This window comes from Triturus cristatus, chromosome 12 (genome assembly GCF_964204655.1).
Source record: "Triturus cristatus chromosome 12, aTriCri1.1, whole genome shotgun sequence".
In the NCBI taxonomy this organism is placed as follows: Eukaryota; Metazoa; Chordata; class Amphibia; order Caudata; family Salamandridae; genus Triturus; species Triturus cristatus.
Genome location: NC_140595.1, coordinates 663,047,175 through 663,070,258, shown reverse-complemented (window position 1 = coordinate 663,070,258; position 23,084 = coordinate 663,047,175). Strand labels below are relative to the sequence as shown.

The window sequence follows — 23,084 nt, the reverse complement described above, 5'->3', positions numbered from 1 at the left end:
TCTGTGGATGCAGATTCAGTCGGAACAGAGGTCCTAGTCCTCGCTCTGCCTTTCAAAGGAACTGTAAATATGCATGGCTTATTTGGCTTTGCCCGGCAGGGTGAGAATGGCGTTTGTCAGGCGTTCGTCAGGCGATCAGAAGGGGTGAGGCAATAATTTATAATTCAATGATCTTCATGATATTTTCTTGATAATATGAAAGCAGGAAAGGGAAGCTTGGCAATAAGCAATCCTAAAGCAAGGTGTGACTCCAGGGAAGAATGACTTGAAAACAACATACAGAAAGACTCATGTAAAAAGGCCCTGATGAGGCTTGAACTCATGACCCCTGGTTTACAAGACCAGTGCTCTGCCACTGAGCTACAAGGCCAGTCTGCACGCAGGATGTAAATTGCAACATGTATTCTTACTGAGGTATGAATATATCTATGATTTTGAGACTCTGTATGGAAACGTAGTTGCATATGAATGTCCACGTGCGCGCACACATTGAAGACCATGCTTAAGGCACTTTTCTTGGAAGTATGAAAAACTACATTTTCATATGAGAAAATAAGAGTTTTCACATTCAAGACCATACCGATGGCTCTAGTTAGTATGTCTGCAATCAGTGACATATAGAGAACCCACTTATTAGAAGTGATCTGTCTCTGTGGGGCAGACATATGTTAACAGTCATTCATTTGAGACGGCCTAAACTTTAGGAGTAAGAGCTGCTTTCTTATCAATCTATTTATCCAAACTGGTTAATAAGCCAGGAGTGAGTGAAAGGCAATCCTCTGGAAACTCCATGAAAGATCTAATTTCTATTACGCACAAAATACTTCACTTTATTTGACATATTTGTTAAAATGGAACAGTCAGATGATCCCATCTAGCGGATCCTGGCTCTGTCTTGAAAGAGAGTGTAATTATACTACAAGAAATGCTGGCCATCAAAAGAGACTCTGATGGCTTTCCGACGAAGGTGGGATTCGAACCCACGCGTGCAGAGCACAATGGATTAGCAGTCCATCGCCTTAACCACTCGGCCACCTCGTCTGCCCTACAACCCCATCTGAAACCTTGCTTCACAAAAGGTACTGAAGTGTCAATATACTGTACCTAAAAAAGAAAAAAAACAGCTGAGGCAAGATCTCACATTCCACGTCTTCCCCCAATTAGGGACCTACATTTCATTTTTGGGAAATTCTTACTATGTGCTAATTACAAATATTCATAAGATTCCCCTAGACTTTGTCAGAACTGTCAAGATATAATTCTATGGGGTTTTGAATAGACAGAGCATATGTTATAGGACAATTATAGAATCTAAGGACTGTATTTTTAATAGTCATGATAACATGCTAGCATGTGAGTCGATCTTGCACAGTGAATGATGGAGCAGTGTCTGTCATCTACTTGGTCAGCTGTAGATGGCTCACCTGGGAAGGTGTGAAAAGAGAGAGCTCCAGTGGCGCAATCGGTTAGCGCGCGGTACTTATACAGCAGTACTTGCACTGAGCCGTGCCGAGGTTGTGAGTTTGAGCCTCACCTGGAGCAGCCGTGTTGTTTTTCATAAACCATTTCACAAAAAGTAAAGTTTAAACTCAGAGTATGGACGGCCCTTGCTAGAGAGTCTTTACTTCTTATAGGATCTACGTGTCCTACTCCTCTGGGTGCCAAATATCACATATCCTACGCGATGCTCAGTTTAAACATTCCATGATGTGCCATCTTGCATTTCATGCAAACACCACATCAGTGCATTTAAAAATACATTTGTAGAATAATAAATATGATGAAAACAGTGTTCTCACATGATAACCATAAACTGAAGAGCTGCAAAAAATGCTGTATCAGCTACTTACAATAAAAGGTGACTCGAAAAAACTAGCAAAAGAAGAGCATCATCATATTAAAGGTTCTATTCACCATCTTGAGTTGCACCATAGCAGCTTATGGTGCTTTTCTGCTCAGAGTGTGCCTCCAATCCCACATTCATTTTTAATTTCTTTGCAATTTAAAAAACAACAATTACTGCTCGAAGTTCACTTTTCAAAACCATTCAACCTATTAAATGTATTTCTCTAACCTATAAATGTGGTCCATGTTCACTTTTCCTCATCTTCATCTCGATACTCCTTTCCCAGAAACCAGGTTCACTTCTTCATTCAACCCACCCATCCAAGGTCACCAAATCTTTGAAGCAAGTCTGCCTATTCTCCCTTTCTCTCTATGTACAAGATACCTTGTATCATTTGAATGGACAGCAGGAGAGAAGGATATTTATGGTGAGTGGGGGTGGGGTTTTGAGGAGTAACCTCATTTGCCTAAGAGCCGGGGTATCTGGGAATAAAAGTATTTTATGGGGGAAGAATTTCACATCTCCTTGGTGAAATTTGTAGGGCCTTATAACATCCTTTCTGTGGATGCAGATTCAGTCGGAACAGAGGTCCTAGTCCTCGCTCTGCCTTTCAAAGGAACTGTAAATATGCATGGCTTATTTGGCTTTGCCCGGCAGGGTGAGAATGGCGTTTGTCAGGCGTTCGTCAGGCGATCGGAAGGGGTGAGGCAATAATTTATAATTCAATGATCTTCATGATATTTTCTTGATAATATGAAAGCAGGAAAGGGAAGCTTGGCAATAAGCAATCCTAAAGCAAGGTGTGACTCCAGGGAAGAATGACTTGAAAACAACATACAGAAAGACTCATGTAAAAAGGCCCTGATGAGGCTTGAACTCATGACCCCTGGTTTACAAGACCAGTGCTCTGCCACTGAGCTACAAGGCCAGTCTGCACGCAGGATGTAAATTGCAACATGTATTCTTACTGAGGTATGAATATATCTATGATTTTGAGACTCTGTATGGAAACGTAGTTGCATATGAATGTCCACGTGCGCGCACACATTGAAGACCATGCTTAAGGCACTTTTCTTGGAAGTATGAAAAACTACATTTTCATATGAGAAAATAAGAGTTTTCACATTCAAGACCATACCGATAGCTCTAGTTAGTATGTCTGCAATCAGTGACATATAGAGAACCCACTTATTAGAAGTGATCTGTCTCTGTGGGGCAGACATATGTTAACAGTCATTCATTTGAGACAGCCTAAACTTTAGGAGTAAGAGCTGCTTTCTTATCAATCTATTTATCCAAACTGGTTAATAAGCCAGGAGTGAGTGAAAGGCAATCCTCTGGAAACTCCATGAAAGATCTAATTTCTATTACGCACAAAATACTTCACTTTATTTGACATATTTGTTAAAATGGAACAGTCAGATGATCCCATCTAGCGGATCCTGGCTCTGTCTTGAAAGAGAGTGTAATTATACTACAAGAAATGCTGGCCATCAAAAGAGACTCTGATGGCTTTCCGACGAAGGTGGGATTCGAACCCACGCGTGCAGAGCACAATGGATTAGCAGTCCATCGCCTTAACCACTCGGCCACCTCGTCTGCCCTACAGCCCCATCTGAAACCTTGCTTCACAAAAGGTACTGAAGTGTCAATATACTGTACCTAAAAAAGAAAAAAAACAGCTAAGGCAAGATCTCACATTCCACGTCCTCCCCCAATTAGGGACCTACATTTCATTTTTGGGAAATTCTTACTATGTGCTAATTACAAATATTCATAAGATTCCCCTAGACTTTGTCAGAACTGTCAAGATATAATTCTATGGGGTTTTGAATAGACAGAGCATATGTTATAGGACAATTATAGAATCTATTCCGTTTGGACTGTATTTTTAATAGTCATGATAACATGCTAGCATGTGAGTCGATCTTGCACAGTGAATGATGGAGCAGTGTCTGTCATCTACTTGGTCAGCTGTAGATGGCTCACCTGGGGAGATGTGAAAAGAGAGAGCTCCAGTGGCATAATCGGTTAGCGCGCGGTACTTATACAGCAGTACTTGCACTGAGCCATGCCGAGGTTGTGAGTTCGAGCCTCACCTGGAGCAGCTGTGTTGTTTTTCATAAACCATTTCACAAAAAGTAAAGTTTAAACTCAGAGTATGGACGGCCCTTGCTAGAGAGTCTTTACTTCTTATAGGATCTACGTGTCCTACTCCTCTGGGTGCCAAATATCACATATCCTACGCGATGCTCAGTTTAAACATTCCATGATGTGCCATCTTGCATTTCATGCAAACACCACATCAGTGCATTTAAAAATACATTTGTAGAATAATAAATATGATGAAAACAGTGTTCTCACATGATAACCATAAACTGAAGAGCTGCAAAAAATGCTGTATCAGCTACTTACAATAAAAGGTGACTCGAAAAAACTAGCAAAAGAAGAGCATCATCATATTAAAGGTTCTATTCACCATCTTGAGTTGCACCATAGCAGCTTATGGTGCTTTTCTGCTCGGAGTGTGCCTCCAATCCCACATTCATTTTTAATTTCTTTGCAATTTAAAAAACAACAATTACTGCTCGAAGTTCACTTTTCAAAACCATTCAACCTATTAAATGTATTTCTCTAACCTATGAATGTGGTCCATGTTCACTTTTCCTCATCTTCATCTCGATACTCCTTTCCCAGAAACCAGGTTCACTTCTTCATTAAACCCACCCATCCAAGGTCACCAAATCTTTGAAGCACAAGTCTGCCTATTCTCCCTTTCTCTCTATGTACAAGATACCTTGTATCATTTGAATGGACAGCAGGAGAGAAGGATATTTATGGTGAGTGGGGGTGGGGTTTTGAGGAGTAACCTCATTTGCCTAAGAGCCGGGGTATCTGGGAAAAAAAGTATTTTATGGGGGAAGAATTTCACATCTCCTTGGTGAAATTTGTAGGGCCTTATAACATCCTTTCTGTGGATGCAGATTCAGTCGGAACAGAGGTCCTAGTCCTCGCTCTGCCTTTCAAAGGAACTGTAAATATGCATGGCTTATTTGGCTTTGCCCGGCAGGGTGAGAATGGCGTTTGTCAGGCGTTCGTCAGGCGATCGGAAGGGGTGAGGCAATAATTTATAATTCAATGATCTTCATGATATTTTCTTGATAATATGAAAGCAGGAAAGGGAAGCTTGGCAATAAGCAATCCTAAAGCAAGGTGTGAGTCCAGGGAAGAATGACTTGAAAACAACATACAGAAAGACTCATGTAAAAAGGCCCTGATGAGGCTTGAACTCATGACCCCTGGTTTACAAGACCAGTGCTCTGCCACTGAGCTACAAGGCCAGTCTGCACGCAGGATGTAAATTGCAACATGTATTCTTACTGAGGTATGAATATATCTATGATTTTGAGACACTGTATGGAAACGTAGTTGCATATGAATGTCCACGTGCGCGCACACATTGAAGACCATGCTTAAGGCACTTTTCTTGGAAGTATGAAAAACTACATTTTCATATGAGAAAATAAGAGTTTTCACATTCAAGACCATACCGATAGCTCTAGTTAGTATGTCTGCAATCAGTGACATATAGAGAACCCACTTATTAGAAGTGATCTGTCTCTGTGGGGCAGACATATGTTAACAGTCATTCATTTGAGATGGCCTAAACTTTAGGAGTAAGAGCTGCTTTCTTATCAATCTATTTATCCAAACTGGTTAATAAGCCAGGAGTGAGTGAAAGGCAATCCTCTGGAAACTCCATGAAAGATCTAATTTCTATTACGCACAAAATACTTCACTTTATTTGACATATTTGTTAAAATGGAACAGTCAGATGATCCCATCTAGCGGATCCTGGCTCTGTCTTGAAAGAGAGTGTAATTATACTACAAGAAATGCTGGCCATCAAAAGAGACTCTGATGGCTTTCCGACGAAGGTGGGATTCGAACCCACGCGTGCAGAGCACAATGGATTAGCAGTCCATCGCCTTAACCACTCGGCCACCTCGTCTGCCCTACAGCCCCATCTGAAACCTTGCTTCACAAAAGGTACTGAAGTGTCAATATACTGTACCTAAAAAAGAAAAAAAACAGCTGAGGCAAGATCTCACATTCCACGTCTTCCCCCAATTAGGGACCTACATTTCATTTTTGGGAAATTCTTACTATGTGCTAATTACAAATATTCATAAGATTCCCCTAGACTTTGTCAGAACTGTCAAGATATAATTCTATGGGGTTTTGAATAGACAGAGCATATGTTATAGGACAATTATAGAATCTAAGGACTGTATTTTTAATAGTCATGATAACATGCTAGCATGTGAGTCGATCTTGCACAGTGAATGATGGAGCAGTGTCTGTCATCTACTTGGTCAGCTGTAGATGGCTCACCTGGGGAGGTGTGAAAAGAGAGAGCTCCAGTGGCGCAATCGGTTAGCGCGCGGTACTTATACAGCAGTACTTGCACTGAGCCATGCCGAGGTTGTGAGTTTGAGCCTCACCTGGAGCAGCCGTGTTGTTTTTCATAAACCATTTCACAAAAAGTAAAGTTTAAACTCAGAGTATGGACGGCCCTTGCTAGAGAGTCTTTACTTCTTATAGGATCTACGTGTCCTACTCCTCTGGGTGCCAAATATCACATATCCTACGCGATGCTCAGTTTAAACATTCCATGATGTGCCATCTTGCATTTCATGCAAACACCACATCAGTGCATTTAAAAATACATTTGTAGAATAATAAATATGATGAAAACAGTGTTCTCACATGATAACCATAAACTGAAGAGCTGCAAAAAATGCTGTATCAGCTACTTACAATAAAAGGTGACTCGAAAAAACTAGCAAAAGAAGAGCATCATCATATTAAAGGTTCTATTCACCATCTTGAGTTGCACCATAGCAGCTTATGGTGCTTTTCTGCTCAGAGTGTGCCTCCAATCCCACATTCATTTTTAATTTATTTGCAATTTAAAAAACAACAATTACTGCTCGAAGTTCACTTTTCAAAACCATTCAACCTATTAAATGTATTTCTCTAACCTATGAATGTGGTCCATGTTCACTTTTCTTCATCTTCATCTCGATACTCCTTTCCCAGAAACCAGGTTCACTTCTTCATTCAACCCACCCATCCAAGGTCACCAAATCTTTGAAGCACAAGTCTGCCTATTCTCCCTTTCTCTCTATGTACAAGATACCTTGTATCATTTGAATGGACAGCAGGAGAGAAGGATATTTATGGTGAGTGGGGGTGGGGTTTTGAGGAGTAACCTCATTTGCCTAAGAGCCGGGGTATCTGGGAAAAAAAGTATTTTATGGGGGAAGAATTTCACATCTCCTTGGTGAAATTTGTAGGGCCTTATAACATCCTTTCTGTCGATGCAGATTCAGTCGGAACAGAGGTCCTAGTCCTCGCTCTGCCTTTCAAAGGAACTGTAAATATGTATGGCTTATTTGGCTTTGCCCGGCAGGGTGAGAATGGCGTTTGTCAGGCGTTCGTCAGGCGATCGGAAGGGGTGAGGCAATAATTTATAATTCAATGATCTTCATGATATTTTCTTGATAATATGAAAGCAGGAAAGGGAAGCTTGGCAATAAGCAATCCTAAAGCAAGGTGTGACTCCAGGGAAGAATGACTTGAAAACAACATACAGAAAGACTCATGTAAAAAGGCCCTGATGAGGCTTGAACTCATGACCCCTGGTTTACAAGACCAGTGCTCTGCCACTGAGCTACAAGGCCAGTCTGCACGCAGGATGTAAATTGCAACATGTATTCTTACTGAGGTATGAATATATCTATGATTTTGAGACTCTGTATGGAAACGTAGTTGCATATGAATGTCCACGTGCGCGCACACATTGAAGACCATGCTTAAGGCACTTTTCTATAGAAGTATGAAAAACTACATTTTCATATGAGAAAATAAGAGTTTTCACATTCATGACCATACTGATAGCTCTAGTTAGTATGTCTGCAATCAGTGACATATAGAGAACCCACTTATTAGAAGTGATCTGTCTCTGTGGGGCAGACATATGTAAACAGTCATTCATTTGAGACGGCCTAAACTTTAGGAGTAAGAGCTGCTTTCTTATCAATCTATTTATCCAAACTGGTTAATAAGCCAGGAGTGAGTGAAAGGCAATCCTCTGGAAACTCCATGAAAGATCTAATTTCTATTACGCACAAAATACTTCACTTTATTTGACATATTTGTTAAAATGGAACAGTCAGATGATCCCATCTAGCGGATCCTGGCTCTGTCTTGAAAGAGAGTGTAATTATACTACAAGAAATGCTGGCCATCAAAAGAGACTCTGATGGCTTTCCGACGAAGGTGGGATTCGAACCCACGCGTGCAGAGCACAATGGATTAGCAGTCCATCGCCTTAACCACTCGGCCACCTCGTCTGCCCTACAGCCCCATCTGAAACCTTGCTTCACAAAAGGTACTGAAGTGTCAATATACTGTACCTAAAAAAGAAAAAAAACAGCTGAGGCAAGATCTCACATTCCATGTCTTCCCCCAATTAGGGACCTACATTTCATTTTTGGGAAATTCTTACTATGTGCTAATTACAAATATTCATAAGATTCCCCTAGACTTTGTCAGAACTGTCAAGATATAATTCTATGGGGTTTTGAATAGACAGAGCATATGTTATAGGACAATTATAGAATCTATTCCGTTTGGACTGTATTTTTAATAGTCATGATAACATGCTAGCATGTGAGTCGATCTTGCACAGTGAATGATGGAGCAGTGTCTGTCATCTACTTGGTCAGCTGTAGATGGCTCACCTGGGGAGATGTGAAAAGAGAGAGCTCCAGTGGCACAATCGGTTAGCGCGCGGTACTTATACAGCAGTACTTGCACTGAGCCATGCCGAGGTTGTGAGTTCGAGCCTCACCTGGAGCAGCCGTGTTGTTTTTCATAAACCATTTCACAAAAAGTAAAGTTTAAACTCAGAGTATGGACGGCCCTTGCTAGAGAGTCTTTACTTCTTATAGGATCTACGTGTCCTACTCCTCTGGGTGCCAAATATCACATATCCTACGCGATGCTCAGTTTAAACATTCCATGATGTGCCATCTTGCATTTCATGCAAACACCACATCAGTGCATTTAAAAATACATTTGTAGAATAATAAAAATGATGAAAACAGTGTTCTCACATGATAACCATAAACTGAAGAGCTGCAAAAAATGCTGTATCAGCTACTTACAATAAAAGGTGACTCGAAAAAACTAGCAAAAGAAGAGCATCATCATATTAAAGGTTCTATTCACCATCTTGAGTTGCACCATAGCAGCTTATGGTGCTTTTCTGCTCAGAGTGTGCCTCCAATCGCACATTCATTTTTAATTTCTTTGCAATTTAAAAAACAACAATTACTGCTCGAAGTTAACTTTTCAAAACCATTCAACCTATTAAATGTATTTCTCTAACCTATGAATGTGGTCCATGTTCACTTTTCCTCATCTTCATCTCGATACTCCTTTCCCAGAAACCAGGTTCACTTCTTCATTCAACCCACCCATCCAAGGTCACCAAATCTTTGAAGCAAGTCTGCCTATTCTCCCTTTCTCTCTATGTACAAGATACCTTGTATCATTTGAATGGACAGCAGGAGAGAAGGATATTTATGGTGAGTGGGGGTGGGGTTTTGAGGAGTAACCTCATTTGCCTAAGAGCCGGGGTATCTGGGAAAAAAAGTATTTTATGGGGGAAGAATTTCACATCTCCTTGGTGAAATTTGTAGGGCCTTATAACATCCTTTCTGTGGATGCAGATTCAGTCGGAACAGAGGTCCTAGTCCTCGCTCTGCCTTTCAAAGGAACTGTAAATATGCATGGCTTATTTGGCTTTTCCCGGCAGGGTGAGAATGGCGTTTGTCAGGCGTTCGTCAGGCGATCGGAAGGGGTGAGGCAATAATTTATAATTCAATGATCTTCATGATATTTTCTTGATAATATGAAAGCAGGAAAGGGAAGCTTGGCAATAAGCAATCCTAAAGCAAGGTGTGACTCCAGGGAAGAATGACTTGAAAACAACATACAGAAAGACTCATGTAAAAAGGCCCTGATGAGGCTTGAACTCATGACCCCTGGTTTACAAGACCAGTGCTCTGCCACTGAGCTACAAGGCCAGTCTGCACGCAGGATGTAAATTGCAACATGTATTCTTACTGAGGTATGAATATATCTATGATTTTGAGACTCTGTATGGAAACGTAGTTGCATATGAATGTCCACGTGCGCGCACACATTGAAGACCATGCTTAAGGCACTTTTCTTAGAAGTATGAAAAACTACATTTTCATATGAGAAAATAAGAGTTTTCACATTCAAGACCATACTGATAGCTCTAGTTAGTATGTCTGCAATCAGTGACATATAGAGAACCCACTTATTAGAAGTGATCTGTCTCTGTGGGGCAGACATATTTTAACAGTCATTCATTTGAGACGGCCTAAACTTTAGGAGTAAGAGCTGCTTTCTTATCAATCTATTTATCCAAACTGGTAATAAGCCAGGAGTGAGTGAAAGGCAATCCTCTGGAAACTCCATGAAAGATCTAATTTCTATTACGCACAAAATACTTCACTTTATTTGACATATTTGTTAAAATGGAACAGTCAGATGATCCCATCTAGCGGATCCTGGCTCTGTCTTGAAAGAGAGTGTAATTATACTACAAGAAATGCTGGCCATCAAAAGAGACTCTGATGGCTTTCCGACGAAGGTGGGATTCGAACCCACGCGTGCAGAGCACAATGGATTAGCAGTCCATCGCCTTAACCACTCGGCCACCTCGTCTGCCCTACAGCCCCTTCTGAAACCTTGCTTCACAAAAGGTACTGAAGTGTCAATATACTGTACCTAAAAAAGAAAAAAAACAGCTGAGGCAAGATCTCACATTCCACGTCTTCCCCCAATTAGGGACCTACATTTCATTTTTGGGAAATTCTTACTATGTGCTAATTACAAATATTCATAAGATTCCCCTAGACTTTGTCAGAACTGTCAAGATATAATTCTATGGGGTTTTGAATAGACAGAGCATATGTTATAGGACAATTATAGAATCTATTCCGTTTGGACTGTATTTTTAATAGTCATGATAACATGCTAGCATGTGAGTCGATCTTGCACAGTGAATGATGGAGCAGTGTCTGTCATCTACTTGGTCAGCTGTAGATGGCTCACCTGGGGAGATGTGAAAAGAGAGAGCTCCAGTGGCACAATCGGTTAGCGCGCGGTACTTATACAGCAGTACTTGCACTGAGCCATGCCGAGGTTGTGAGTTCGAGCCTCACCTGGAGCAGCTGTGTTGTTTTTCATAAACCATTTCACAAAAAGTAAAGTTTAAACTCAGAGTATGGACGGCCCTTGCTAGAGAGTCTTTACTTCTTATAGGATCTACGTGTCCTACTCCTCTGGGTGCCAAATATCACATATCCTACGCGATGCTCAGTTTAAACATTCCATGATGTGCCATCTTGCATTTCATGCAAACACCACATCAGTGCATTTAAAAATACATTTGTAGAATAATAAAAATGATGAAAACAGTGTTCTCACATGATAACCATAAACTGAAGAGCTGCAAAAAATGCTGTATCAGCTACTTACAATAAAAGGTGACTCGAAAAAACTAGCAAAAGAAGAGCATCATCATATTAAAGGTTCTATTCACCATCTTGAGTTGCACCATAGCAGCTTATGGTGCTTTTCTGCTCAGAGTGTGCCTCCAATCCCACATTCATTTTTAATTTCTTTGCAATTTAAAAAATAACAATTACTGCTGGAAGTTCACTTTTCAAAACCATTCAACCTATTAAATGTATTTCTCTAACCTATGAATGTGGTCCATGTTCACTTTTCCTCATCTTCATCTCGATACTCCTTTCCCAGAAACCAGGTTCACTTCTTCATTCAACCCACCCATCCAAGGTCACCAAATCTTTGAAGCAAGTCTGCCTATTCTCCCTTTCTCTCTATGTACAAGATACCTTGTATCATTTGAATGGACAGCAGGAGAGAAGGATATTTATGGTGAGTGGGGGTGGGGTTTTGAGGAGTAACCTCATTTGCCTAAGAGCCGGGGTATCTGGGAAAAAAAGTATTTTATGGGGGAAGAATTTCACATCTCCTTGGTGAAATTTGTAGGGCCTCATAACATCCTTTCTGTGGATGCAGATTCAGTCGGAACAGAGGTCCTAGTCCTCGCTCTGCCTTTCAAAGGAACTGTAAATATGCATGGCTTATTTGGCTTTGCCCGGCAGGGTGAGAATGGCGTTTGTCAGGCGTTCGTCAGGCGATCGTAAGGGGTGAGGCAATAATTTATAATTCAATGATCTTCATGATATTTTCTTGATAATATGAAAGCAGGAAAGGGAAGCTTGGCAATAAGCAATCCTAAAGCAAGGTGTGACTCCAGGGAAGAATGACTTGAAAACAACATACAGAAAGACTCATGTAAAAAGGCCCTGATGAGGCTTGAACTCATGACCCCTGGTTTACAAGACCAGTGCTCTGCCACTGAGCTACAAGGCCAGTCTGCACGCAGGATGTAAATTGCAACATGTATTCTTACTGAGGTATGAATATATCTATGATTTTGAGACTCTGTATGGAAACGTAGTTGCATATGAATGTCCACGTGCGCGCACACATTGAAGACCATGCTTAAGGCACTTTTCTTGGAAGTATGAAAAACTACATTTTCATATGAGAAAATAAGAGTTTTCACATTCAAGACCATACCGATAGCTCTAGTTAGTATGTCTGCAATCAGTGACATATAGAGAACCCACTTATTAGAAGTGATCTGTCTCTGTGGGGCAGACATATGTTAACAGTCATTCATTTGAGACGGCCTAAACTTTAGGAGTAAGAGCTGCTTTCTTATCCATCTATTTATCCAAACTGGTTAATAAGCCAGGAGTGAGTGAAAGGCAATCCTCTGGAAACTCCATGAAAGATCTAATTTCTATTACGCACAAAATACTTCACTTTATTTGACATATTTGTTAAAATGGAACAGTCAGATGATCCCATCTAGCGGATCCTGGCTCTGTCTTGAAAGAGAGTGTAATTATACTACAAGAAATGCTGGCCATCAAAAGAGACTCTGATGGCTTTCCGACGAAGGTGGGATTCGAACCCACGCGTGCAGAGCACAATGGATTAGCAGTCCATCGCCTTAACCACTCGGCCACCTCGTCTGCCCTACAGCCCCATCTGAAACCTTGCTTCACAAAAGGTACTGAAGTGTCAATATACTGTACCTAAAAAAGAAAAAAAACAGCTGAGGCAAGATCTCACATTCCACGTCTTCCCCCAATTAGGGACCTACATTTCATTTTTGGGAAATTCTTACTATGTGCTAATTACAAATATTCATAAGATTCCCCTAGACTTTGTCAGAACTGTCAAGATATAATTCTATGGGGTTTTGAATAGACAGAGCATATGTTATAGGAGAATTATAGAATCTAAGGACTGTATTTTTAATAGTCATGATAACATGCTAGCATGTGAGTCGATCTTGCACAGTGAATGATGGAGCAGTGTCTGTCATCTACTTGGTCAGCTGTAGATGGCTCACCTGGGGAGATGTGAAAAGAGAGAGCTCCAGTGGCGCAATCGGTTAGTGCGCGGTACTTATACAGCAGTACTTGCACTGAGCCATGCCGAGGTTATGAGTTCGAGCCTCACCTGGAGCAGCTGTGTTGTTTTTCATAAACCATTTCACAAAAAGTAAAGTTTAAACTCAGAGTATGGACGGCCCTTGCTAGAGAGTCTTTACTTCTTATAGGATCTACGTGTCCTACTCCTCTGGGTGCCAAATATCACATATCCTACGCGATGCTCAGTTTAAACATTCCATGATGTGCCATCTTGCATTTCATGCAAACACCACATCAGTGCATTTAAAAATACATTTGTAGAATAATAAATATGATGAAAACAGTGTTCTCACATGATAACCATAAACTGAAGAGCTGCAAAAAATGCTGTATCAGCTACTTACAATAAAAGGTGACTCGAAAAAACTAGCAAAAGAAGAGCATCATCATATTAAAGGTTCTATTCACCATCTTGAGTTGCACCATAGCAGCTTATGGTGCTTTTCTGCTCAGAGTGTGCCTCCAATCCCACATTCATTTTTAATTTATTTGCAATTTAAAAAACAACAATTACTGCTCGAAGTTCACTTTTCAAAACCATTCAACCTATTAAATGTATTTCTCTAACCTATGAATGTGGTCCATGTTCACTTTTCCTCATCTTCATCTCGATACTCCTTTCCCAGAAACCAGGTTCACTTCTTCATTCAACCCACCCATCCAAGGTCACCAAATCTTTGAAGCACAAGTCTGCCTATTCTCCCTTTCTCTCTATGTACAAGATACCTTGTATCATTTGAATGGACAGCAGGAGAGAAGGATATTTATGGTGAGTGGGGGTGGGGTTTTGAGGAGTAACCTCATTTGCCTAAGAGCCGGGGTATCTGGGAAAAAAAGTATTTTATGGGGGAAGAATTTCACATCTCCTTGGTGAAATTTGTAGGGCCTTATAACATCCTTTCTGTGGATGCAGATTCAGTCGGAACAGAGGTCCTAGTCCTCGCTCTGCCTTTCAAAGGAACTGTAAATATGCATGGCTTATTTGGCTTTGCCCGGCAGGGTGAGAATGGCGTTTGTAAGGCGTTCGTCAGGCGATCGGAAGGGGTGAGGCAATAATTTATAATTCAATGATCTTCATGATATTTTCTTGATAATATGAAAGCAGGAAAGGGAAGCTTGGCAATAAGCAATCCTAAAGCAAGGTGTGACTCCAGGGAAGAATGACTTGAAAACAACATACAGAAAGACTCATGTAAAAAGGCCCTGATGAGGCTTGAACTCATGACCCCTGGTTTACAAGACCAGTGCTCTGCCACTGAGCTACAAGGCCAGTCTGCACGCAGGATGTAAATTGCAACATGTATTCTTACTGAGGTATGAATATATCTATGATTTTGAGACTCTGTATGGAAACGTAGTTGCATATGAATGTCCACGTGCGCGCACACATTGAAGACCATGTTTAAGGCACTTTTCTTGGAAGTATGAAAAACTACATTTTCATATGAGAAAATAAGAGTTTTCACATTCAAGACCATACCGATAGCTCTAGTTAGTATGTCTGCAATCAGTGACATATAGAGAACCCACTTATTAGAAGTGATCTGTCTCTGTGGGGCAGACATATGTTAACAGTCATTCATTTGAGACGGCCTAAACTTTAGGAGTAAGAGCTGCTTTCTTATCAATCTATTTATCCAAACTGGTTAATAAGCCAGGAGTGAGTGAAAGGCAATCCTCTGGAAACTCCATGAAAGATCTAATTTCTATTACGCACAAAATACTTCACTTTATTTGACATATTTGTTCAAATGGAACAGTCAGATGATCCCATCTAGCGGATCCTGGCTCTGTCTTGAAAGAGAGTGTAATTATACTACAAGAAATGCTGGCCATCAAAAGAGACTCTGATGGCTTTCCGACGAAGGTGGGATTCGAACCCACGCGTGCAGAGCACAATGGATTAGCAGTCCATCGCCTTAACCACTCGGCCACCTCGTCTGCCCTACAGCCCCATCTGAAACCTTGCTTCACAAAAGGTACTGAAGTGTCAATATACTGTACCTAAAAAAGAAAAAAAACAGCTGAGGCAAGATCTCACATTCCACGTCTTCCCCCAATTAGGGACCTACATTTCATTTTTGGGAAATTCTTACTATGTGCTAATTACAAATATTCATAAGATTCCCCTAGACTTTGTCAGAACTGTCAAGATATAATTCTATGGGGTTTTGAATAGACAGAGCATATGTTATAGGACAATTATAGAATCTATTCCGTTTGGACTGTATTTTTAATAGTCATGATAACATGCTAGCATGTGAGTCGATCTTGCACAGTGAATGATGGAGCAGTGTCTGTCATCTACTTGGTCAGCTGTAGATGGCTCACCTGGGGAGATGTGAAAAGAGAGAGCTCCAGTGGCGCAATCGGTTAGCGCGCGGTACTTATACAGCAGTACTTGCACTGAGCCATGCCGAGGTTGTGAGTGCGAGCCTCACCTGGAGCAGCCGTGTTGTTTTTCATAAACCATTTCACAAAAAGTAAAGTTTAAACTCAGAGTATGGACGGCCCTTGCTAGAGAGTCTTTACTTCTTATAGGATCTACGTGTCCTACTCCTCTGGGTGCCAAATATCACATATCCTACGCGATGCTCAGTTTAAACATTCCATGATGTGCCATCTTGCATTTCATGCAAACACCACATCAGTGCATTTAAAAATACATTTGTAGAATAATAAATATGATGAAAACAGTGTTCTCACATGATAACCATAAACTGAAGAGCTGCAAAAAATGCTGTATCAGCTACTTACAATAAAAGGTGACTCGAAAAAACTAGCAAAAGAAGAGCATCATCATATTAAAGGTTCTATTCACCATCTTGAGTTGCACCATAGCAGCTTATGGTGCTTTTCTGCTCAGAGTGTGCCTCCAATCCCACATTCATTTTTAATTTCTTTGCAATTTAAAAAACAACAATTACTGCTCGAAGTTCACTTTTCAAAACCATTCAACCTATTAAATGTATTTCTCTAACCTATGAATGTGGTCCATGTTCACTTTTCCTCATCTTCATCTCGATACTCCTTTCCCAGAAACCAGGTTCACTTCTTCATTCAACCCACCCATCCAAGGTCACCAAATCTTTGAAGCACAAGTCTGCCTATTCTCCCTTTCTCTCTATGTACAAGATACCTTGTATCATTTGAATGGACAGCAGGAGAGAAGGATATTTATGGTGAGTGGGGGTGGGGTTTTGAGGAGTAACCTCATTTGCCTAAGAGCCGGGGTATCTGGGAAAAAAAGTATTTTATGGGGGAAGAATTTCACATCTCCTTGGTGAAATTTGTAGGGCCTTATAACATCCTTTCTGTGGATGCAGATTCAGTCGGAACAGAGGTCCTAGTCCTCGCTCTGCCTTTCAAAGGAACTGTAAATATGCATGGCTTATTTGGCTTTGCCCGGCAGGGTGAGAATGGCGTTTGTCAGGCGTTCGTCAGGCGATCGGAAGGGGTGAGGCAATAATTTATAATTCAATGATCTTCATGATATTTTCTTGATAATATGAAAGCAGGAAAGGGAAGCTTGGCAATAAGCAATCCTAAAGCAAGGTGTGACTCCAGGGAAGAATGACTTGAAAACAACATACAGAAAGACTCATGTAAAAAGGCCCTGATGAGGCTTGAACTCATGACCCCTGGTTTACAAGACCAGTGCTCTGCCACTGAGCTACAAGGCCAGTCTGCACGCAGGATGTAAATTGCAACATGTATTCTTACTGAGGTATGAATATATCTATGATTTTGAGACTCTGTATGGAAACGTAGTTGCATATGAATGTCCACGTGCGCGCACACATTGAAGACCATGCTTAAGGCACTTTTCTTGGAAGTATGAAAAACTACATTTTCATATGAGAAAATAAGAGTTTTCACATTCAAGACCATACCGATAGCTCTAGTTAGTATGTCTGCAATCAGTGACATATAGAGAACCCACTTATTAGAAGTGATCTGTCTCTGTGGGGCAGACATATGTTAACAGTCATTCATTTGAGATGGCCTAAACTTTAGGAGTAAGAGCTGCTTTCTTATCAATCTATTTATCCAAACTGGTTAATAAGCCAGGAGTGAGTGAAAGGCAATCCTCTGGAAACTCCATGAAAGATCTAATTTCTATTACGCACAAAATACTTCACTTTATTTGACATATTTGTTAAAATGGAACAGTCAGATGATCCCATCTAGCGGATCCTGGCTCTGTCTTGAAAGAGAGTGTAATTATACTACAAGAAATGCTGGCCATCAAAAGAGACTCTGATGGCTTTCCGACGAAGGTGGGATTCGAACCCACGCGTGCAGAGCACAATGGATTAGCAGTCCATCGCCTTAACCACTCGGCCACCTCGTCTGCCCTACAGCCCCATCTGAAACCTTGCTTCACAAAAGGTACTGAAGTGTCAATATACTGTACCTAAAAAAGAAAAAAAACAGCTGAGGCAAGATCTCACATTCCACGTCTTCCCCCAATTAGGGACCTACATTTCATTTTTGGGAAATTCTTACTATGTGCTAATTACAAATATTCATAAGATTCCCCTAGACTTTGTCAGAACTGTCAAGATATAATTCTATGGGGTTTTGAATAGACAGAGCATATGTTATAGGACAATTATAGAATCTAAGGACTGTATTTTTAATAGTCATGATAACATGCTAGCATGTGAGTCGATCTTGCACAGTGAATGATGGAGCAGTGTCTGTCATCTACTTGGTCAGCTGTAGATGGCTCACCTGGGGAGGTGTGAAAAGAGAGAGCTCCAGTGGCGCAATCGGTTAGCGCGCGGTACTTATACAGCAGTACTTGCACTGAGCCATGCCGAGGTTGTGAGTTTGAGCCTCACCTGGAGCAGCCGTGTTGTTTTTCATAAACCATTTCACAAAAAGTAAAGTTTAAACTCAGAGTATGGACGGCCCTTGCTAGAGAGTCTTTACTTCTTATAGGATCTACGTGTCCTACTCCTCTGGGTGCCAAATATCACATATCCTACGCGATGCTCAGTTTAAACATTCCATGATGTGCCATCTTGCATTTCATGCAAACACCACATCAGTGCATTTAAAAATACATTTGTAGAATAATAAATATGATGAAAACAGTGTTCTCACATGATAACCATAAACTGAAGAGCTGCAAAAAATGCTGTATCAGCTACTTACAATAAAAGGTGACTCGAAAAAACTAGCAAAAGAAGAGCATCATCATATTAAAGGTTCTATTCACCATCTTGAGTTGCACCATAGCAGCTTATGGTGCTTTTCTGCTCAGAGTGTGCCTCCAATCCCACATTAATTTTTAATTTATTTGCAATTTAAAAAACAACAATTACTGCTCGAAGTTCACTTTTCAAAACCATTCAACCTATTAAATGTATTTCTCTAACTTATGAATGTGGTCCATGTTCACTTTTCCTCATCTTCATCTCGATACTCCTTTCCCAGAAACCAGGTTCACTTCTTCATTCAACCCACCCATCCAAGGTCACCAAATCTTTGAAGCACAAGTCTGCCTATTCTCCCTTTCTCTCTATGTACAAGATACCTTGTATCATTTGAATGGACAGCAGGAGAGAAGGATATTTATGGTGAGTGGGGGTGGGGTTTTGAGGAGTAACCTCATTTGCCTAAGAGCCGGGGTATCTGGGAAAAAAAGTATTTTATGGGGGAAGAATTTCACATCTCCTTGGTGAAATTTGTAGGGCCTTATAACATCCTTTCTGTGGATGCAGATTCAGTCGGAACAGAGGTCCTAGTCCTCGCTCTGCCTTTCAAAGGAACTGTAAATATGTATGGCTTATTTGGCTTTGCCCGGCAGGGTGAGAATGGCGTTTGTCAGGCGTTCGTCAGGCGATCGGAAGGGGTGAGGCAATAATTTATAATTCAATGATCTTCATGATATTTTCTTGATAATATGAAAGCAGGAAAGGGAAGCTTGGCAATAAGCAATCCTAAAGCAAGGTGTGACTCCAGGGAAGAATGACTTGAAAACAACATACAGAAAGACTCATATAAAAAGGCCCTGATGAGGCTTGAACTCATGACCCCTGGTTTACAAGACCAGTGCTCTGCCACTGAGCTACAAGGCCAGTCTGCACGCAGGATGTAAATTGCAACATGTATTCTTACTGAGGTATGAATATATCTATGATTTTGAGACTCTGTATGGAAACGTAGTTGCATATGAATGTCCAAGTGCGCGCACACATTGAAGACCATGCTTAAGGCACTTTTCTATAGAAGTATGAAAAACTACATTTTCATATGAGAAAATAAGAGTTTTCACATTCAAGACCATACTGATAGCTCTAGTTAGTATGTCTGCAATCAGTGACATATAGAGAACCCACTTATTAGAAGTGATCTGTCTCTGTGGGGCAGACATATGTTAACAGTCATTCATTTGAGACGGCCTAAACTTTAGGAGTAAGAGTTGCTTTCTTATCAATCTATTTATCCAAACTGGTTAATAAGCCAGGAGTGAGTGAAGGGCAATCCTCTGGAAACTCCATGAAAGATCTAATTTCTATTACGCACAAAATACTTCACTTTATTTGACATATTTGTTAAAATGGAACAGTCAGATGATCCCATCTAGCGGATCCTGGCTCTGTCTTGAAAGAGAGTGTAATTATACTACAAGAAATGCTGGCCATCAAAAGAGACTCTGATGGCTTTCCGACGAAGGTGGGATTCGAACCCACGCGTGCAGAGCACAATGGATTAGCAGTCCATCGCCTTAACCACTCGGCCACCTCGTCTGCCCTACAGCCCCATCTGAAACCTTGCTTCACAAAAGGTACTGAAGTGTCAATATACTGTACCTAAAAAAGAAAAAAAACAGCTGAGGCAAGATCTCACATTCCACGTCTTCCCCCAATTAGGGACCTACATTTCATTTTTGGGAAATTCTTACTATGTGCTAATTACAAATATTCATAAGATTCCCCTAGACTTTGTCAGAACTGTCAAGATATAATTCTATGGGGTTTTGAATAGACAGAGCATATGTTATAGGACAATTATAGAATCTAAGGACTGTATTTTTAATAGTCATGATAACATGCTAGCATGTGAGTCGATCTTGCACAGTGAATGATGGAGCAGTGTCTGTCATCTACTTGGTCAGCTGTAGATGGCTCACCTGGGGAGATGTGAAAAGAGAGAGCTCCAGTGGTGCAATCGGTTAGTGCGCGGTACTTATACAGCAGTACTTGCACTGAGCCATGCCAAGGTTGTGAGTTTGAGCCTCACCTGGAGCAGCCGTGTTGTTTTTCATAAACCATTTCACAAAAAGTAAAGTTTAAACTCAGTGGATGGACGGCCCTTGCTAGAGAGTCTTTACTTCTTATAGGATCTACGTGTCCTACTCCTCTGGGTGCCAAATATCACATATCCTACGCGATGCTCAGTTTAAACATTCCATGATGTGCCATCTTGCATTTCATGCAAACACCACATCAGTGCATTTAAAAATACATTTGTAGAATAATAAATATGATGAAAACAGTGTTCTCACATGATAACCATAAACTGAAGAGCTGCAAAAAATGCTGTATCAGCTACTTACAATAAAAGGTGACTCGAAAAAACTAGCAAAAGAAGAGCATCATCATATTAAAGGTTCTATTCACCATCTTGAGTTGCACCATAGCAGCTTATGGTGCTTTTCTGCTCAGAGTGTGCCTCCAATCCCACATTCATTTTTAATTTATTTGCAATTTAAAAAACAACAATTACTGCTCGAAGTTCACTTTTCAAAACCATTCAACCTATTAAATGTATTTCTCTAACCTATGAATGTGGTCCATGTTCACTTTTCCTCATCTTCATCTCGATACTCCTTTCCCAGAAACCAGGTTCACTTCTTCATTCAACCCACCCATCCAAGGTCACCAAATCTTTGAAGCACAAGTCTGCCTATTCTCCCTTTCTCTCTATGTACAAGATACCTTGTATCATTTGAATGGACAGCAGGAGAGAAGGATATTTATGGTGAGTGGGGGTGGGGTTTTGAGGAGTAACCTCATTTGCCTAAGAGCCGGGGTATCTGGGAAAAAAAGTATTTTATGGGGGAAGAATTTCACATCTCCTTAGTGAAATTTGTAGGGCCTTATAACATCCTTTCTGTGGATGCAGATTCAGTCGGAACAGAGGTCCTAGTCCTCGCTCTGCCTTTCAAAGGAACTGTAAATATGCATGGCTTATTTGGCTTTGCCTGGCAGGGCTTGCCCGGCAGGGTGAGAATGGCGTTCGTCAGGCGATCGGAAGGGGTGAGGCAATAATTTATAATTCAATGATCATCATGATATTTTCTTGATAATATGAAAGCAGGAAAGGGAAGCTTGGCAATAAGCAATCCTAAAGCAAGGTGTGACTCCAGGGAAGAATGACTTGAAAACAACATACAGAAAGACTCATGTAAAAAGGCCCTGATGAGGCTTGAACTCATGACCCCTGGTTTAAAAGACCAGTGCTCTGCCACTGAGCTACAAGGCCAGTCTGCACGCAGGATGTAAATTGCAACATGTATTCTTACTGAGGTATGAATATATCTATGATTTTGAGACTCTGTATGGAAACGTAGTTGCATATGAATGTCCACGTGCGCGCACACATTGAAGACCATGCTTAAGGCACTTTTCTTGGAAGTATGATAAACTACATTTTCATATGAGAAAATAAGAGTCTTCACATTCAAGACCATACCGATAGCTCTAGTTAGTATGTCTGCAATCAGTGACATATAGAGAACCCACTTATTAGAAGTGATCTGTCTCTGTGGGGCAGACATATGTTAACAGTCATTCATTTGAGACGGCCTAAACTTTAGGAGTAAGAGCTGCTTTCTTATCAATCTATTTATCCAAACTGGTTAATAAGCCAGGAGTGAGTGAAAGGCAATCCTCTGGAAACTCCATGAAAGATCTAATTTCTATTACGCACAAAATACTTCACTTTATTTGACATATTTGTTAAAATGGAACAGTCAGATGATCCCATCTAGCGGATCCTGGCTCTGTCTTGAAAGAGAGTGTAATTATACTACAAGAAATGCTGGCCATCAAAAGAGACTCTGATGGCTTTCCGACGAAGGTGGGATTCGAACCCACGCGTGCAGAGCACAATGGATTAGCAGTCCATCGCCTTAACCACTCGGCCACCTCGTCTGCCCTACAGCCCCATCTGAAACCTTGCTTCACAAAAGGTACTGAAGTGTCAATATACTGTACCTAAAAAAGAAAAAAAACAGCTGAGGCAAGATCTCACATTCCACGTCTTCCCCCAATTAGGGACCTACATTTCATTTTTGGGAAATTCTTACTATGTGCTAATTACAAATATTCATAAGATTCCCCTAGACTTTGTCAGAACTGTCAAGATATAATTCTATGGGGTTTTGAATAGACAGAGCATATGTTATAGGACAATTATAGAATCTATTCCGTTTGGACTGTATTTTTAATAGTCATGATAACATGCTAGCATGTGAGTCGATCTTGCACAGTGAATGATGGAGCAGTGTCTGTCAT

The 23,084-nt window shown here is 40.7% G+C and overlaps 23 non-coding genes across 23 annotated transcripts; 4 read left to right on the top strand and 19 right to left on the bottom strand.

Moving 5' to 3' along the window:
* Positions 1-298: 298 nt before the first annotated feature.
* On the bottom strand, positions 299-370 carry TRNAT-UGU (transfer RNA threonine (anticodon UGU)). Its single transcript has one exon. It is a non-coding gene; the product is annotated as a tRNA-Thr (tRNA).
* Positions 371-959: 589 nt separating this feature from the next.
* Positions 960-1,041, bottom strand: TRNAS-GCU (transfer RNA serine (anticodon GCU)). The gene has a single exon. It is a non-coding gene; the product is annotated as a tRNA-Ser (tRNA).
* Positions 1,042-2,702: 1,661 nt separating this feature from the next.
* TRNAT-UGU (transfer RNA threonine (anticodon UGU)) lies at positions 2,703-2,774 on the bottom strand. The gene has a single exon. It is a non-coding gene; the product is annotated as a tRNA-Thr (tRNA).
* Positions 2,775-3,363: 589 nt separating this feature from the next.
* On the bottom strand, positions 3,364-3,445 carry TRNAS-GCU (transfer RNA serine (anticodon GCU)). The gene has a single exon. It is a non-coding gene; the product is annotated as a tRNA-Ser (tRNA).
* A 1,670-nt stretch (positions 3,446-5,115) lies between these two features.
* TRNAT-UGU (transfer RNA threonine (anticodon UGU)) lies at positions 5,116-5,187 on the bottom strand. Its single transcript has one exon. It is a non-coding gene; the product is annotated as a tRNA-Thr (tRNA).
* A 589-nt stretch (positions 5,188-5,776) lies between these two features.
* TRNAS-GCU (transfer RNA serine (anticodon GCU)) lies at positions 5,777-5,858 on the bottom strand. The gene has a single exon. It is a non-coding gene; the product is annotated as a tRNA-Ser (tRNA).
* A 406-nt stretch (positions 5,859-6,264) lies between these two features.
* On the top strand, positions 6,265-6,359 carry TRNAI-UAU (transfer RNA isoleucine (anticodon UAU)). The gene is made up of 2 exons: positions 6,265-6,302; positions 6,324-6,359. It is a non-coding gene; the product is annotated as a tRNA-Ile (tRNA).
* A 1,162-nt stretch (positions 6,360-7,521) lies between these two features.
* Positions 7,522-7,593, bottom strand: TRNAT-UGU (transfer RNA threonine (anticodon UGU)). Its single transcript has one exon. It is a non-coding gene; the product is annotated as a tRNA-Thr (tRNA).
* A 590-nt stretch (positions 7,594-8,183) lies between these two features.
* TRNAS-GCU (transfer RNA serine (anticodon GCU)) lies at positions 8,184-8,265 on the bottom strand. The gene has a single exon. It is a non-coding gene; the product is annotated as a tRNA-Ser (tRNA).
* Positions 8,266-8,678: 413 nt separating this feature from the next.
* On the top strand, positions 8,679-8,773 carry TRNAI-UAU (transfer RNA isoleucine (anticodon UAU)). The gene is made up of 2 exons: positions 8,679-8,716; positions 8,738-8,773. It is a non-coding gene; the product is annotated as a tRNA-Ile (tRNA).
* Positions 8,774-9,933: 1,160 nt separating this feature from the next.
* TRNAT-UGU (transfer RNA threonine (anticodon UGU)) lies at positions 9,934-10,005 on the bottom strand. Its single transcript has one exon. It is a non-coding gene; the product is annotated as a tRNA-Thr (tRNA).
* Positions 10,006-10,593: 588 nt separating this feature from the next.
* TRNAS-GCU (transfer RNA serine (anticodon GCU)) lies at positions 10,594-10,675 on the bottom strand. The gene has a single exon. It is a non-coding gene; the product is annotated as a tRNA-Ser (tRNA).
* Positions 10,676-11,088: 413 nt separating this feature from the next.
* On the top strand, positions 11,089-11,183 carry TRNAI-UAU (transfer RNA isoleucine (anticodon UAU)). Its single transcript has 2 exons — positions 11,089-11,126; positions 11,148-11,183. It is a non-coding gene; the product is annotated as a tRNA-Ile (tRNA).
* Positions 11,184-12,343: 1,160 nt separating this feature from the next.
* Positions 12,344-12,415, bottom strand: TRNAT-UGU (transfer RNA threonine (anticodon UGU)). Its single transcript has one exon. It is a non-coding gene; the product is annotated as a tRNA-Thr (tRNA).
* A 589-nt stretch (positions 12,416-13,004) lies between these two features.
* Positions 13,005-13,086, bottom strand: TRNAS-GCU (transfer RNA serine (anticodon GCU)). Its single transcript has one exon. It is a non-coding gene; the product is annotated as a tRNA-Ser (tRNA).
* Positions 13,087-14,749: 1,663 nt separating this feature from the next.
* On the bottom strand, positions 14,750-14,821 carry TRNAT-UGU (transfer RNA threonine (anticodon UGU)). The gene has a single exon. It is a non-coding gene; the product is annotated as a tRNA-Thr (tRNA).
* Positions 14,822-15,410: 589 nt separating this feature from the next.
* Positions 15,411-15,492, bottom strand: TRNAS-GCU (transfer RNA serine (anticodon GCU)). The gene has a single exon. It is a non-coding gene; the product is annotated as a tRNA-Ser (tRNA).
* A 1,670-nt stretch (positions 15,493-17,162) lies between these two features.
* TRNAT-UGU (transfer RNA threonine (anticodon UGU)) lies at positions 17,163-17,234 on the bottom strand. Its single transcript has one exon. It is a non-coding gene; the product is annotated as a tRNA-Thr (tRNA).
* A 589-nt stretch (positions 17,235-17,823) lies between these two features.
* Positions 17,824-17,905, bottom strand: TRNAS-GCU (transfer RNA serine (anticodon GCU)). Its single transcript has one exon. It is a non-coding gene; the product is annotated as a tRNA-Ser (tRNA).
* Positions 17,906-18,311: 406 nt separating this feature from the next.
* TRNAI-UAU (transfer RNA isoleucine (anticodon UAU)) lies at positions 18,312-18,406 on the top strand. The gene is made up of 2 exons: positions 18,312-18,349; positions 18,371-18,406. It is a non-coding gene; the product is annotated as a tRNA-Ile (tRNA).
* Positions 18,407-19,568: 1,162 nt separating this feature from the next.
* On the bottom strand, positions 19,569-19,640 carry TRNAT-UGU (transfer RNA threonine (anticodon UGU)). The gene has a single exon. It is a non-coding gene; the product is annotated as a tRNA-Thr (tRNA).
* Positions 19,641-20,230: 590 nt separating this feature from the next.
* Positions 20,231-20,312, bottom strand: TRNAS-GCU (transfer RNA serine (anticodon GCU)). The gene has a single exon. It is a non-coding gene; the product is annotated as a tRNA-Ser (tRNA).
* Positions 20,313-22,639: 2,327 nt separating this feature from the next.
* On the bottom strand, positions 22,640-22,721 carry TRNAS-GCU (transfer RNA serine (anticodon GCU)). The gene has a single exon. It is a non-coding gene; the product is annotated as a tRNA-Ser (tRNA).
* Positions 22,722-23,084: the final 363 nt, after the last annotated feature.